Genomic DNA, 12929 nt, shown 5'->3' on the forward strand with positions numbered 1-12929 from the left:
GAAGAAAAAATTGGCGATCGTCTTTAATGGACCCCAATTTCCCGGGATGACTTAGGCTCTTTGATTACTGTTGGCCTTTTCACACAATGACAGGCCGGTCAGTTTCATTTCCTGGTTCTCAGCCAAAGGCTGTTGTGTTTGGGTCCTTGAAAATCCACACTAAATTTCCTCTCCCCATTTTGGCTTTATACCTCCCCCTGCCCCCTTCACAAATAAAAACCTGACCGTTTGACAGGCTTGCACCTAAATGATCATTTAACCCTTTCAGTGCTTTTAAAAAGAGCACGGGAAAATGGTTGGGCATGCAAGCTGCAGTGGAAAGAATCCCTGGGCCCTTTGAAATCTGCCAGAAACACCTACCCTTTTCCGCTCCCCATGAGGACAGTAATAACACATTGCATTTCTATTGCAGCTTCGGCCTTAGTGGAGTCCAAATCAGTCACTTCTCTGATCACTGAAATGCAGCCACCTTTGGGGTGGGAACGCAACAGTGCTGCACATCATCTTAGGACAGGGAGGGAAGAAGAAACCACCTGTATCCAGCTGAAACTGCAGGGAGACAGAATGGAATTATCCCAGGTAGATTTGGAGTCAACGCCACAGCTCTTGGGAAAAGTGCTTTGAGATCTCTAAAGACCACAACAGATTGGAACAACCAGACACAGCCCTCAATCTGCTCCCTGCAGCACAGCACCCCATAGTGCGGCACTGGGACATTGGAGTCACTGCTGACTGTGAGGGGAGAGCTCCCCCTACTGACCTTCCTGCCCCCTGGGTCATTGGGTCAGCACTGACTGAGAGTGGATAGTTCTCTGAAGACGTCCATGCAGTGTGCAGCAGCAGTCAAAAAAGCAAACGGGATGTTAGGAATCATTAAAAAAGAGATAGAAAATATGATGGAGAATATCTTATTGCCCTTAGATAAATCCATGGTACACCCACATCCTGAATACTGGGTACAGATGTGGTCCCCTCAACTCAAAAAAGATATACTGGCATTAGAAAAGGTTCAGAAAAGGGCAACTAAAATGATTAGGGGTTTGGAACAGGTCCCATATGAGAAGAGATTAAAGAGGCTAGGACTTTTCAGCTTGGAAAAGAGGAGACTAAGGGGGGATATGATAGAGGTCTATAAAATCATGAGTGGTGTGGAGAAATTGAATAAGGAAAAGTTATTTACTTGTTCCCATAATATAAGAACTAGGGGCCACCAAATGAAATTAATGGGCAGCAGGTTTAAAACAAATAAAAGGAAGTTCTTCTGCACTCAGTGCAGTCAAACTGTGGAACTCCTTGCCTGAGGAGGTTGTGAAGGCTAGGACTATAACAGGGTTTAAAAGAGAACTGGATAAATTCATGGAGGTTAAGTCCATTAATGGCTATTAGCCAGGATGGGTAAGGAATGGTGTCCCTAGCCTCTGTTTGTCAGAGGGTGGAGATGGATGGCAGGAGAGAGATCACTTGATCATTACCTGTTAGGTTCACTCCCTCTGGGGCATCTGGCATTGGCCACTGTCGGTAGACAGGATGCTGGGCTGGATGGACCTTTGGTCTGACCCAGTATGGCCATTCTTATGTTCTTAGGGGAGAAAACCTCCTCCTGAGCCCTTACCCCATGCCTTGCAGCACAGCGTCCCCTAGCACCTTACTGGGGTATTGGGCCCAGGCCTGACTCAGAAGGGATACAGCATTGCCAACCCCAAAAGTTCAAAAGGTATGAATCTGACTTCAAAAAGTAGAGAGGTTGGCCCCGAAAACATGAGTTTAAAAAAGATTAAATTGTGAGTATTGGTCTGTTCTCTGACCCTGAACTTTCCCTAATTCTAACCCCCAAGAGCCGCATAGCAATTCTGTGCCCCACATCAATTAATTTTGTGCCTCAGGCTCATCTCTCTGCCCCTTGCCCCTGTTCCTACTGCAGCTGTGAGGCTCTTTGCTGTGGGGAAGGGGGCAGCTCCAGCAGGGATGCTATTGTCCCGGTAGGGGGGCAGGGCTGAGCTTCTGAGCTCTTTTGGCTCCTTCTGGCCCCTTCTCCACTCATATTTTTATGTCAGTCCGTGGGGTGGGGGAGCTCCAGCTGCCTTCAGCAGCAGCTGTTTGGTGTGTGTATGTGATCTATGTTCTATTAAATGTCAAAAAATGTTGTGAACACAGAGTTAAGGTTGCCTGGGAGTAGCTCATGCCCTTCCAGACTGGCAAGATCAGCAAAACTCAAACTTCAGAAAGCCAGGATTTGGAAATATAGTGCGAAGGTAACAGCCATATCACCTTAACTCTGCCCCTTGTAGCTGGCAAAAATTAGCTGCACACACTCCAGCTGCAATCAGTGAGTCAGGGGCAGCTGTACTGAATGGTGGAGGAATAAACTGGAGCAGCATGGAAGGACAGTGACTGTGAAATGAGAGGATGTTTGAGTTTGAGGAGCGGCACAGAGCTGTGACTGTGTCAAGGAAAGAGATGTGTGTGTACCTTCAGGTTCCAGTCTGCATCATTCAGTACAGAATTATGTAGGTTGCATCAGTAGCAGCTACTTCTTTTAAAAAAATAATTAGATAGGTTCCTGGAGGCTAGGCCCATCGATGGCTATTAGCCAAGATGGTTGGGGTGCAACACCAGGCTCTGGGTGTCCCTAAGCCTCTGACTGCCAGAAGCTGGGAGTGGACAAGAGGGGATGGATCACTTGATGATCACCTGTTGTGTTAATTTCCTCTGAAGCACCTAGCATTGACCACGGTCGGAAGAGAGGATATTGGGCTAGATGGACCATTGGTCTGACCCAGTACAGCCATTCTTATATTCTTAGCAGGGCAGTAGGCTGTCAGTATCAGTAGTGATGTGCAATATGAGGGTGTCTGTGGATTAAATGATGGGCAGGGGAAGGTAGAGGTGTAGGTGGTATACTGTATGCTTGTGTAAAGGGGTTGTAAAAGAGGATGAAGAGGTTGTTAAATGCTACAAGGGTGGAGCTCTGTCAGGGGAATAGGCTCAGTGTTCAATTGCAGGGCATGTACAAGTAGCAGCTGCCCATTACAGTGACAAGGAGAGGGGAAATATGTGTTATGGGTGTATTTGAGCTTCTTTCAAAGAGGGAACAGTTACAGTTATGTGGGCTTTTACCTTCATGCTGTATTTCCTGATTCTTGGGAGTCTGAGTTTTGCTGCACGTGCCATTCAGGAAGGCCACGAGCTATCTCCAGGAACCCTTAACTCTGCGTTAACAAAGTTTATGACATTTAATTCCCTACTTGTTTAAACAGAAAAAGAAATGTTTGTTGCAGGAGTTAGTGTCATTTCAACAGTTGTAGTTCTCATCCGGGTTTGCAGTTCATATGGCTTCTGTGGCTAGGTAATAATCAAAATACCTGGCTTTTATACAGTGCTTTTCATCAGTAGAAGAAATTCGCAAAGAATTTTATATCTCTATCCCCATTTTGCAGGTTGGAATCTGAGGCACAGAGAGGTGAAGAGACTTGCCCAAGATCACCCAGCCAACCAGTGGCAGAGCAAGGAATAGTCCCAGTCCCAGTTGTCTTTCCACTAGGCCACACAGTTGCTCTGTGATTCCTCAGAGCTCTCGCCACATACAACTTGTTAGAGTGGACTAAGCATAGTGGCCATGTTTTGAAATGTTTGCAGTACACAGCTGCTAACAGGGCTGATGAGAGAAATCTCATCCATGAGCCATGTCCCAAAACCTCAACAGTTTTATTACATGGTGGTTACAGTAACTTTAAGCGTGTGAGAGAAGCCTGGTTGTCTACCTCCTTCTGCACCTCCTGCCCCACTGTTCCTTGCAACATGTAGGCCCCCTCCAACATTTCCAACTCCCCCTCCCCTTCCTGTCCCGTTAAGCCATTAGCTGGCCTTGTAGAAGCCGGTAGCATGTAAGATGTTGCTCCTAACTGTCCCCAACCCCCTGCGGCTATGCACATGTCTCAAAGGCAGCAGCTTGCTGGAAGGTCGCATGCTGCTTTGGTTAATAGCCAGAGCTTCCCACTGAGCTTGGCCTCCCACTCCCATTACCCACCCGCAGCTGGAACTGCTGCCCTGCTTCAGCCAGGCTTCCCCAGCCACCCCCAAGGTCTACCCAGTCAGCCCCTCCTCCAAACCAGGCTCTTCCCCCACACTCTGGCCAGTCCCCACACCCCACAGGGATGACGTGGATCTTTGCTATTCATTTGCTGGATTTCAGTTGTTTAAATGTGCTTTACCTTTGTTCCCTCCACCCCAGATCCCAGCTCACATGGGGATCAGGGAGAGGGGCTCAGACACTCACAAGGAGCTGATCATCCCTAACTGTTCACAGTTCATCCTCAGATTCCTGCCCAATTTCACAATTGCTAGAATCTGTGAACTTAACAAAGAATGTAATGAAATGTGGTTCCCCCCACAATCATAGTGGGGGAGGCTGTAACTTGAGAACCTCCTGCCTGACAGACCCCACATTTGGATCTTGACACTAACTCCAGCCTATATTCTCATCTGGCATAGAAAAATTCAAGCCAATCTATGTAAGCAAGCAGATTTTAGAGCACAAAGGATACATCTACACTGCAATACAACACCCACAGAGCCCAGGCTCAGAGCCCGTGTCCATTGGCTCAGCCTTGCAGGGCTCAGGCTTTGGGGCTAATAATAACAGTGCAGACATTAGGGCTCAGCCTGAGACTTTCTGGGAGGCGTTTTGGCTTCAATTATTGCCCCCTTTCCGGTCTCCCCAATAACCTGCTATTAATGTAACAAAGCACAGTCATCCAGTGATGCCCGGGACAGCAACCAGACAGACATGGAAACGATCACAGAGCAGCCCCACGTGCTGCACAGCTGTGATTGGCTGCTCTTCCACAGGAGGCCAGAAAGAGTTGCTGGACTGGCCTGGAAATTGATAATGACCCTTACTTAGCCCCACCCACCTACCTCCTGCAGTCAGCACCCCCTAGTGAGCCCCCACCCCTCTACCTGCTGCACAGTGCCCCCTGCTGAGCCTCCACTCCTCTACCTACAGTACAGCACCCCCTACTAAGTCCCCAGCCCTCTACCTACAGCACAGAGCCCCCTGCTGAGTCCCCAGCCTGCCCCCTACAGCACAGCACTCCCGCTGAGCCCCTGCTCCGCCTCTTGAGAGCAATGCTCCCTAGCATGCCACCACCTTGCCCCCTGCACCACTGTGCTCCCTACCAAGCCCCCACCCCTCTTCCTGCATTGCAGAGACCCCTGCTGAGCTCCCACCCTGCTCACAGCAGTACAGTGCCCCCTACAGAGCCCCATCCCTCTCCCTGCAACACAACACCCCCTACTGAGCCCCCACCCCACTCCTTGGAGCACAGCACCCCCTGCTGAGCCCCAGCCCCACTCCCCACAGCACAGCGCCTCCTGCTGAATTCTCACCCACTCCCTGCAGCACAGCACTCCTACCATATACCCACCCTGCCCCCTGTGGCACAGTAGTACTGAACCCCAGCAGTACCACGCCCCCTCCAGCATTCCCACCCTGCACAGCACCCCCTGCTGAACCACCCGCACCACTCCCTGCTGCACACAGCTTCCCGATGAGTTCCCACCCCACTCCCTGCCACACAGCACCCCCTATTCCTCCCTGCCCTGCTCCGTGCAGCACAGCACATCCTCGCACCATGCTGGGGCATGTGGGGTCAGTACTGACTGTGAGGGGAAAGCACCCCCTTCTGGTTCACACACTGCCTGCATCACCCAGACGCTACTTGGGGGCCCGAATCTGTTTGTCCCATATGGTCAAGAGAGGATCCCAGCGCAGGGCAACCCAGCCCCAGAATCAGTGAGGTGGGGACCCCAGAGATCACAGCTGTGACTCCCACTTGAACCTGACCTGTGGCCATGGGGGATGGAGGTGGGCCGACACACTCCAGTCCCAGCTGATGTTTCCTGGCCACGGAGCCACCTGGGATGACTCCACCTGGCAGCCAACTGGCTCCTTTGCATAGAGCTGAGCGGTGAGTGAGCTCAGAGCTGCCATACATGACCTGCGACCAGCCAGCAGGGGGGGAGGGGGGGCTGAGTTTGGGTGGGGGCTGAACCCTCCTTCATCAGTCACCTAACAGACCAGGGGTGAAGGCAAATGGCAGAGCCACCCACCTGGCTGGTGGGGGTAGGGGGCTGGGCAGGGGATCAGGATTATAACTCCCCGTGGGGGTGGGAGGAAGAGGCAGATGCCACCAGCTCCCTTCCCTGCTGCACATCTCCTTCCCTACTAAGTATATATGTGTGTGTGGTGGTGTGGGGGGGGGGGGTCATGGCAAAATAACTGGGGGCCTTTAGGAGTGAGATCATGCCTGGCTCAGGAGAAACAGCTGTGTCTAATGGTTATTGCAGAGGGCCGGGAGCCAGGATGCTTGGGTTCTGTTTCTGGCTCTGGGTGTGAAGTGAGGTCTTCGGGGGCGGGGGGGTGTTGGAAGCTGGGAGTCAGGGCTCCTGGATTCTATTTCCAGGCTGTGAGGGGCCTGACAAGTTGCTCACAGACCCTCTGGCTTCTGCCTCCAGCTGGGATTGAGGGCTGCAGAGTGAAGGAAATTCTCTCGCTTGGGGGGAGCTATGCAACCCCCCTGCAGTAGACAGGTTGTTTGGTTCTGGTTCCTTCCCCTCCCAGCATTCCAGCTGCGCAGACTGGGGGTGCTGACTCCAGCAAACCCAAAATAGAGAGTCGGAGAGAGAGGGAGGCGGGGGAGGGCCTCCTAAGGAGGCTGAGAGATTTTGGGCACTGCTCGGGTTTCACTTGCAGGGGAGGGGAGGTGGTTAAATATCCACCATGGTTTAAAAATAAGGAGGCCCAGGCTCAGGGTCATTCGAAACTGGGGCCAGCACCTCAGAGCTGGGTGGTGGGGTGGGGGTGCTGCCAGGGGCCTGGGAGGAAGGAGCGAGATGTTAAGGAGCAGCTGCCAGGCTGGAAGGAGCAAGAGGGGCACACCCCATCCCTCTCTCTGGGGGACCCCGTCTGGCTTCAACGCATTAAATGCTCATCCCCAAACAGACTTCTTCCAATCCCGATGCACCCCACCCCCACCCCAATTCCTTGTGACTCTCCCCATCCAGCACACCAACCCTCCCCCAATCGCCTGTGGCTCCCCACATCCCTCCTGATTCCTCTGGCCACCTCCAAAACAAAGTTCATTTGTCACACATGTGGTTCTGGCCATGCGTGGCCTTGGTGTGGACCACAGGTGATTTTTACAGCTTGGCTCACACAATCTCAGAGCAACATGTGCTGACTGCATGCACCCCAACGTCATGCATGTAATCGCATGCAATGGCATGTAAATGACGTGAGGCACCGATGAACCACATGCAACCCTTGCTGAGGTCACGTATCCCATCAACGGCACAAACATGCGACAAGAGCCATGTACGTGAATCCACATGAGACACATCAGTGCCACATTTCAGAACTGTCACTGACCCATCAGACTTGTCCCAACTGCAGGAAGCTCACATATGGCACATCATTGCCATGCATCGGGCACATGAGCCACACGTGAATCCCGGAGGAGCCACACCGAGGCAGGCTGACCCATGGGGTCCAAACGTTAAACAACAAGGTGGCTGCAAAACACGTCCAAGCAGCACTGAGGTCATACATGTGACGTCAGGAGCCTCATCTTCATCGCTTCACAGAGGCTAAAGCAGACGGGACATTAGATCATCCAGCCTGGCCTCCTGCATCACACAGGCCAGAAAACCTCAGGTATGTCTGGACGGAACCCAGTAAACTCTGTCTGGCTACAGCATCTCCCAGAACAGCCTCCAGGTGGGACAGGAAGCCATCAAGCCATGGGGATCCACCACTTACTTCCTGGGGGCATCTGTTGCCGTGGTTACCCACCTTCACCGTTCTATATTTGGGCCTAATTTCCAACTGGAATTTGTCCAGCTTCAGCTTCCAGCTATTGGGTTCGGTTCTTCTGCCTTTCTCCATTCAAAGAGCCCCTCAGGACCCGCTGGTTTCTCCCCATGAGGATGCCTTATATACGGCGATCAAGTCCCCCCCTCAATCTGCTGTTGGATGGGCCAGTGCTTCTCAACCAGCAGTACGTGTAACTCTGGGGGTACACAGAGGTCTTCCAGGGGTGCAGCAACTCCTCTCCCTTTTACAACAGGATGCATAAAAAGCTCTCGCGAGGTCAGGACAAACCACAGTTTCATACAGACAAAATGAGAACGTCAGCAATTGTTCAGTAACCGTGCGTCTGTGACACTTGTGTACTTTTATGTCTGATTTTGAAAGCAAGCCATTTTAAGTGATCTGAAACTTGGGGGTACGCGAGACAAATCAGCGTCCTGAAAGGGGTACAGTAGTCTGGAAAGGTGGAGAGCCACTGAGCTTGACCAGTGATACTCAGACCTCAGTGGTTCAGGAGCCAAATTAACTATCAGCATTACCCAACAGAGCCACAGGAGTGTGAATTCATGGTTTCCTTTAATATATATATTTTAAAAGCATCCTGATTGGTTAATAACTTAGACTGGTTAATAGTCACATCACAGAGAGTTTTTATATCCTGTGCTGGAAAGAGCCGTAGGAGCCGCATGAAAGAGCCACATGTGGCTCATGACCCTCCAGCCAAGTCCCACGGATCTGTACGGATGGAGTCCCTCGAGATGGGGAGAAGGGCAGGAGCCCTGGGCGGTTCTGTGCCCTGGGATCTCAGGGCGCCCGACCACCTCAGGCCGTCTTCCTCTTCCTGGGAAAGAGATTAGACTGGGGAGCTTCCAGAGGGGGAAACCCAGAGCAGGCTGGGGTGGCCAGCAGGAGATGCGGGAGCCAGGGCAGGCAGGGGTTAAAGTAAGGGGCTGCAGGGGGGATGCAGCTGAGAGAGGGCGAGGCGGGGTGGGAAAGCAGCCCATTCACCCTCCCCCCTCCTCCTACCAGGTGGTGCTGTGCACGTTCCCGCTCTTGCTTCACCCCTGGTTTGCCCCACAGAGCAGAACCTCCAGGGCACATTGGGGGAGGGGCGGAACCTGCCTCAATGAAGCAGGCCCAGGAATTTCCCACTAGAGGGCAAGAGCAGCCCCCTCCCCGCAGGCCCTGGCTCTGTCCAGGCACCTCCATCTACCCCAAACTGGCACTGACCCTGCCTTTCCCTGCCGGCCTGCCCCTCACCTACATACCCATGCACCCCGCCTGCTAGCCTGGCAGAGGAAGGAGGCAGGACTGGCTTTGCCGAGGCATTGAAATGACTCCTCTTCCCAGCCATAGGCTACAAGTAAAATCACACTGTGACTCAGTGGCAGAGCTGGGGATAGAACTACTCCTGCGGGTATTCTGTGCCACAGAAATAAAAAAAATCTGCGCACAATATTTTAAGATTCTGCAAAATTCTGCACATTTTATTTGTCAAATAAATGTGGAGGCTCCAGCATGGCACTGGGGGGCACAAGCCACTGGCTGCACTGAGGTGGGAGATCCCCCCAAGCTCCACCCCCCCAAGACATGGACTCAGCAGTAAGGCTGAACCCAACCCTGACAGCCCAAGGACCGGGCCTGCCCCAGAAACGCCCTATGGCCCTGCCCCTCTGTGCCAGGTGCACCAGGTGTGGGGCAGGCAGGCTCAGCAAGGCAGGATCCAAGTGTGGAGGGCCTTCGTGTGGAGGGATCCAGGTGTGGGGTGAGGGGGTTCTGTGTGGGGCAATCTGGGTGCGGGTGGCTCAGTGGGGAATATGAGTTCGGAGAGGATCTGGATGCCTGTTGTGGGGTTCTAGGTGCTCTAGGTGCAATGCTAATGAGACTCTGCAGGGAGGTTCAGGTGAAGGTGGTAGGGGTTCAGTGGGGGAGGGGGTCTGGGTGTGGGGGGATAGAGCTTGGCAGGAGGATCTGGGTGTAGAAGGTTCAGTGGGGGGTCCCAGATTCTGTGGGAGTAGGGCTCAGTGGGGTGGGGATCCAGGTGCAGGTGGCTCGTTGCGGTGGTCCAGGTGTAGGGAGAGTGGGGCTCTACAGGGAGGTTCTGGGTGCAGGGAGGGGGGATGAGGCTTGGTGGGAGAGTCTAGGTATGAGGGGGTCTGGGTGCACGGGGGTTAGGCAGACAGAGGAGCAGCTCCCCCTACAGTGATTCCTTCCCCTGCAGCTGAGGAGCGATGGGTGCAGGAAGCAGGCAGGGAGGGGGGAGTTTTCAGAGCTTCTTTCAGCCTGGGGAGAAATCTGGGAGTGGGTCTGACCCAGCCCCGGATTCTGTGCAGGGGAAGAGGAAGCCCGTCCTCCCCAGCCCAGCCAGGACTATTAGCTGAGCCCGGGGCTGGGTAGGAGCCACCAGCTGGATCTTTCCTAGTCCTGCCTCCTGCCCCACAGTGATTTACCTCTCTGCCAGCTGCCCTGGGCACACAAAACATACTGCTGGGGAGAGTCGTATGACCACTCTTGTGGCTTCCCTTTGCTTCCCCGTCAGAAAGTCATTTTTCTGCAGGGAAACAAATAAATCTGCGGAGGACATGAAGTCTGCGCATCTGCAGTGGCGCAGAATTCCCTCAGGAGTATAGAACCCAGGAGTCCTGACTTCCAGCCCCCCCCACCTGCTGTAATCACTAGACCCCACTTCCCTCCCAGAGCCAAAACTCAGGAGTCCTGATTCCCCACCCCCTGTTCCTCTAACGGTTTAAACAGTACAGACTCAGTTGGACAGCAGGAGTGCCCTGCTCCAGGAGACAAAAATCTTCATAAAACCCTGAGCAATAAAAATGAGAATCTAAGACTGTTCAGCCTTGGCCTCATACAGTAGTCACTGCCCCTCTGTCTCTGCTCTGTTCATGGGGAGGGAGGCAGGCCAGCACAGCGCCTGAGAGGCAGGGGCCTGGAGCACATAGCAGCACTGTCAGCACATGGCACAGCCTCGGCTCTTGGCACCTGCGAGATCCGGGCTGGTTATACAGCAGGAGGCACGGGCTGGTCCTTGGGGAGCAGACCTGGGTCCCCGAGACTGGGTCTGGTGCCTCACTTCACCGGGGCATGCTCACCTTCACAGCTCATCCTGGGGGCAAAGCCACAGACAGACAGATAAAGGGGTGTGTATGGGGATACGGGACACGTAATCCCCTTGGGAGTCTGCCAGCTCTTGGAAAGCTTGGGCCATTCCATAGGGGAGGGTGCAACAGATAGCTAGATTGATGCATACTAGAGATGGGTGGATGGATGGATGGATGGATGGATGGAGGGTCAGACAGGGATACCAAGAGTGGATGGATGGATGGATGGATGGATGGATGGATGGATGGATGGATGGATGGATGGATGGCGAGACAGGAATACCAGGGGTGGATGGATGGATGGCTAGTCAGGGGTGGTGTTAGATGTTCGGCTGCGTCTGTGTGTTCTCCCTGTGTGCTGCCCCAGCTCTGCGCAGACAGCCAGCACAGCAGACCTCGAGTGAAACACCCAATGACCACAAGATCCATTAAGGTACGAAGGCACCAGGCCAGGTTTATTGTTGACGGAGCACATCCTCTACGAGGATACTAAGACATATATGCCCATGACAATGGACACAGTTCAGCGAATGGCGGGACTTTCCATTTGCCCCTCAGCTGGACAAAGATACTTCCTCTGAGACACTTCTTTACACCCTGACACAAACAAGTCCGTACGGCCTCAGACATAGCACTGCCCTCTGGACATGGCTAGTTATCACCCATCTCTTGGTTTGATCAAAACATCTCTATTTATTACACTGTCATCCTGACCTTATCTTTTAGGAGGTGTTATCCTAAAAGATTCTGTGAATTTGCAGGCAGGCAGAACCTGACGGTTCTTCACGGCCTGACTTTGCTAACTTTGCTTTACATCAGCAAAGCCTGCCCACTACTTTAGCTCAGGCCTCACACCAGGCCTCTGATACAAGGACTTATATCTCAGGCTCTCTTCCAACTACAAGGGGTGCGATTGATGGATGGCCAGACAGGGATACTAGGGGTGAATGGATGGATGGCCAGTTTGCACTTGGAGACGGGCTTGGGATCTTGTCTGCACTGGTCTTTGCTAGAAATCTGCTGTGACTGTTCTTGCCTAGGGCCAGCTCCTCAGTGCTAGCAATGGCAGGAGCTCTCGGAGCGGTTTGGGCTGGGGTCTATTCCTGGCTCTGTCCCTGCGGCAAGTTCCTTCCCTATTCTGTACCTCAGTTTCCCCTCTCACCCTGTGTCTATTTACATGTGAGCTCTATGGGGGCAGGGCCTGTGTGTCTGTGCAGGGCCCTGGGGGCTCTGGGTGCTACCGTAATACACCTAATAATCACAGTAACAGAGACAGCCCCACCAGGTCAGGGTGACTCCAGTGCCCAGTGCTGCATTTCTATTGGGCTTCTTCAGTTGTGGGATCCAATCACATGCCACCAGCCTCCCAGTGCTACCCAGCAGGGCTCTGCCCAGCCGCAAGGACTCGGCAGCGCTACTCCACCCCGCACGTGTCTTGACGCCTCTGGGCCTCCTCACACTTAGGGTTTGTCTAGCAGTGGGGATCCCAAAGTGCCTCGCAGACATCAATGAGCAAAATAAGCAGCCACCAGCCCTTCCACCCCTAGTTCTCTGAATGTTTTACAGGAGGGGGTGAGTGTGATCAACCCCCTAAAATGCACATCCCTGCTCCCCAACAGGAAGTGATTGGCCTAAGATCCTGCAGCCAATTAGGGAAAAGAACCCAGGAGTCCTGATGTGCGGCCCACCCTCGTTCTAACCACTAGGCCACAGTCCCTCCTGGACCTTTGAATAAAACCTACAAATTGTGACTCCCACTCCCTGCCCCCAAACCTGGAAACAGAACCCCGAAGTCCTGACTCCTCCTCCAACTCCTAGACCCCACTCCTTCCACATGCCTCCCTATCCTGCATCCAAGATGGGCTGCTTGTGACTGAGCGGGAGGGTCCCCCTGGGGTCTCCCCTCCCTCGGGCGGTCCGTCTGCTGCCCATTTGACCCCTGAGGT

General features: G+C 53.3%; 1 protein-coding gene across 1 annotated transcript in view; it reads left to right on the forward strand.

The window, feature by feature from the left end:
* The window catches only part of LOC311512199 (sodium/potassium-transporting ATPase subunit alpha-2), a 51637-nt gene extending 47903 nt beyond the window's left edge, over window positions 1-3734 (forward strand). Inside the window, exons 24-25 of the mRNA XM_084613289.1 lie at window positions 413-579; window positions 3438-3734. The gene's annotated coding sequence lies outside the window, so the exon portion shown is untranslated. The remainder of the gene's footprint in view (window positions 1-412; window positions 580-3437) is intronic.
* The last annotated feature ends 9195 nt before the right edge of the window (window positions 3735-12929 follow it).

This window comes from Lepidochelys olivacea, assembly GCF_965140295.1.
Source record: "Lepidochelys olivacea isolate rLepOli2 genome assembly, chromosome: 24".
In the NCBI taxonomy this organism is placed as follows: domain Eukaryota; kingdom Metazoa; phylum Chordata; order Testudines; family Cheloniidae; genus Lepidochelys; species Lepidochelys olivacea.